This window comes from Dermacentor albipictus, chromosome 6 (genome assembly GCF_038994185.2).
Source record: "Dermacentor albipictus isolate Rhodes 1998 colony chromosome 6, USDA_Dalb.pri_finalv2, whole genome shotgun sequence".
NCBI lineage: Eukaryota > Metazoa > Arthropoda > Arachnida > Ixodida > Ixodidae > Dermacentor > Dermacentor albipictus.
In genome coordinates this window covers 83147866-83151832 of record NC_091826.1, presented here as the reverse complement: position 1 = coordinate 83151832, position 3967 = coordinate 83147866, and the positions used below count along the sequence as shown (strand labels likewise).

The following is a 3967-nucleotide window of genomic DNA, read 5'->3' as shown; positions in this document are numbered from 1 at the left end:
AGCAACGCCCCAACATTTCCAAAGTACTATGTAGTGCATAGTGAAAGCAACATTCCGGTAAGGAAACTCTCTCCTTTCCTGGTAGCGAAGTGTCTGAAAGAGAAAATCGGACCAACATACAAAGCATCCAAAATGTCTAGCGGGGACCTCCTCCTAGAACTGAATAACAAAGATCAAGCAGATAAGCTCTCTGAACTTACCAGTATTGGCGACGCGACAGTGACTGTTTCAGCCCACAGAACACTTAATACAAGCAGGGGAGTAATATCTGAAGAAGACTTTATTGGCTTAAGTGACGAGGAACTGCTGGAAGGTTTCCAGGAACAAAATGTGACAAAGGTGCAAAGAATAGTAATCCGTAGAAACGACCAAGAAATCCCCACCAAACATGTCATACTTACATTTGGTACAAGCGTAATGCCTACCTCTCTGGATGCAGGATACGTAATAGTAAACGTCAGACCATATATCCCGAACCCAAGACGGTGTTTCAAGTGTCAAAGGTTCGGACATGCTTCACATGCATGCCGAGGCCAAACAACCTGTGCTAAATGCAGCTCAAATGATCATCAATCAGAGAATTGCACTTCTTCGCCACATTGTGTTAACTGCAAGGGAGATCACCCAGCTTATTCGCGGTCCTGCCCTTGCTGGAAAAAAGAAAAAGAAGTCATTGCACTAACTGTTAAAGAAAAAATCTCGTTCTTCGAATCCAGGAAACGACTGTCGTACCTTTCGCGACGCAGTTATGCCGATGTGACGCAGGCGGGGGCAGCGTCACAGAGGCCTCCGGAGTCCTCCGAGCCCACGCGCAGTGGTGCCGCAGTGACTCCTCCGGCCCCCGTGGTGGAAGCAGTCAGTACTGCTCCGCCCTCTTCAACGGCCCTGCAGACAGCAGTCCCGCAGGGCCCTAAGATCAAGCGCACCCCAAGGCCCGAGACACGTGTCTCGGCGCCAAACTCTCGGTCCTCCAGCGCCTCAGAGAGAGCAATGGAGGTCGAAACAAAAACCTCGGTGTCCTCGACACCAAAGGACAAGCGCTCTCTCGAGCGCGGAAAGAGGGACAGAATCCCAATAACAACTCTAAATAAGAAGGCGATAACCTAAGGGTTATCGCTCTGTTGTATCTGCCTTCTTCAGATACATGTCACCTAGCATCTTTCTTATCTCCCATTCACTGGTTAATATCATTTTTTACCTTTCAATTTTATAATGGCTTTTATGATCCATTGGAACTGTAGAGGTCTCTTACATAACTTAGGTGACATAAAAGACCTGTTGATAAGCTTCTCTCCTGTGGCCCTGTGCTTACAGGAAACCAACCTAGGCGATAAACACAAAAACATTTTAAAGGGTTTCACTGTGGTACGGCGCGACCGTACTCAGGCGAACCGGCTGTCGGGTGGTGTAGCCATAGTTCTTCCAGGTGGTATAGCAGCCAGAGAAGTTCCCATTAACACTCATATAGAAGCCGTTGCTGTCACCGTTTTAGCTCACAAAACCATCACCATTTGTTCAGTATACATTCCGCCGCATTCACATTTTACCGTAAGAGACCTAGAGTTAATTTTAAACCAGCTACCTGAACCATTTTTAATAGGCGGTGATTTTAATTCACATAACACGTTATGGGGTAGTAAAACTACTGACAACAGGGGTCAAACGCTTGAAGATTTTATTCTAACAAATGACATATGCCTTTTAAACACCGGTGCGGCAACTTACTACTCCCCAAGCACAGGAGCTATGAGTTGCTTAGATCTGGCACTATGCTCTCCATCACTTCTTTGCGATTTTCAGTGGAATGTTATTGAGAACCCCTATGGTAGTGACCATATGCCTGGTGTCATCAAAAGAACATCTCCTTTTCCTACCATCCCACTGAGGCCACCCCATTGGAAACTCCATCTGGCAGACTGGCCTCTCTTTACTGAGAAGGCCACTCTGGATAACATATCACATGAGCTAACTATAGATGAAATGAACGATCAGATCACCGCCTGTATACTTGCTGCAGCAGCAGAAACAATCCCACAATCGTCAGGCTTCCTAAGAAAAAACCTAAAACCCTGGTGGACGAAAGAATGTACGCAAACAAAAAAATTACAAAACAAAGCGTGGGGTATCTTTCGGCGATACCCAACACAAGATAATCTACTCTCCTTCAAAAAAGCAAAAGCGAAAGCCAGGTACACACGCCGACAAGCAGAAAGACAGTCATGGAAAAATTATGTATCGTCTATAAATAGTTCAATAACATCCAAACGAATGTGGGATCAGCTTCGCAAGATTAGAGGCGATTACGCTTCTTACACTATCCCCATACTGTCACCTCCAGGCACACAAACAAATAAAGAAGAACAAGCAGACATATTAGGGCAACATTTCCATGATATATCAAGCTCGAAAAACTACACTGCTGCATTCCTGAAACATAAGCAATTAGCAGAAAAACTGAAGCTTCCGACCACAGGAAGTGCAGAAAGACTGTATAATGGCGCTTTAACACTTCCAGAAATTAACAAAGTACTTACTAGTGGCAAGAAAACAGCACCCGGTCCGGACAGGGTACACTATTCAATGCTAGCTCACCTATCCCCTAAAGCAGTTGAGACCTTGCTTCATTTCTTCAACATAATCTGGGAAACGGAAAAAATGCCCAAAGAGTGGAAGAAAGCGATTATAATCCCTTTCTTGAAAGCTGGAAAACCTCCCACAACAGCAACCAGTTATAGACCCATAGCACTCACAAGTTGTCTTGCAAAATCCTATGAAGCCATCATCAACATGAGACTGACATACATCCTTGAAACAGAGAACATGCTAGATAACCATCAATGTGGATACAAGAAAGGTTGCTCCACAACAGATCACCTAGTCCGGCTAGAAGACGAGATACGTGCGGCCTTTTTACACAAACAATATTGTCTCACTGTTTTCTTTGATTTAGAAAAGGCCTACGACACAACATGGAGGTTTGGTATCTTAAGGGACTTAGCAGATTTAGGAATCCGAGGTAGAATGCTCAAATGTCTAGCCGATTTCATGTCGGACCGAACATTCCAGGTGCGTTTAGGAACGGCGCTGTCAGGTATATTCATCCAGGAAAATGGAGTACCACAAGGATGCGTACTAAGTACAACACTCTTTATAGTAAAAATGAACTCTGTTAACAAAGTCATCCCCCCCTCTGTTATGCACTCCATATATGTGGATGATCTGCAAATAGCGTGCCGCGCTTCAAACTTACAAACATGTGAAAGACAGCTCCAGATAACAATTAATAAACTAACCGAGTGGGCTGAGAAAAATGGCTTCCGCTTCTCTACTCAAAAAACCGTTACAGTGCTATTCTCGCAAAAACGAGGATTGTGTTTAGACCCGGTTCTAAAATTGAATGATGTCGCGCTGCCGGTAAAACAAGAATATAAATTCTTGGGAGTAATCTTTGATGAAAAACTAAACTTCCTAGCCCACATTAAAACACTAAAGATTAAGGCAAATAAAGCACTGAATATCCTAAAGGTTTTGTCTCATAAGCACTGGGGTTCCGACCGAATCTGTCTTCGACGTATTGTTACGTTTCGCCTACGACGCGCGGTAAAGCCAGCGCGGATGCAACGTACGCCGGAGCTTCGTTCCAAGCGGCGGACATTTTGGCCCGTTCGGAGCGGCCGCGAGCGCGCCCCGCCGAGCGCGTCCCGGCATGTTCAGTGCCACGTGTCTTTGTGTGTGCGTGTGTGTGTGTGTGCCCACGCTTGTCAAAGCGCGGCAGCCGGGGAGAGGAGCTCCCCCAGTGTGAAGCGAGGAGGTCTGTCCGGCGCCGGCCCGGCTGATGCGTCACCTCCTTGTCCCAACGTGTCTATCAGTCCGTCCGTCGCCGTTGTCACGTGGCGTCATCTCGTGACCTTCCCTCTTGCTCTCAACTCCGAGAGTATAAGAGCAGCTGCCCCCGGACGCCAGGAGA

General features: G+C 46.3%; 1 long non-coding RNA gene across 1 annotated transcript; it reads right to left on the bottom strand.

Annotated features, from left to right (window-relative positions):
- Positions 1–262: 262 nt before the first annotated feature.
- On the bottom strand, positions 263–879 carry LOC139046939 (uncharacterized). Its single transcript, XR_011506994.1, has 2 exons — positions 733–879; positions 263–650 (listed from the first exon to the last, which is right to left on the bottom strand). It is a non-coding gene; the product is annotated as an uncharacterized lncRNA (long non-coding RNA).
- Between the last annotated feature and the right edge of the window lie 3088 nt (positions 880–3967).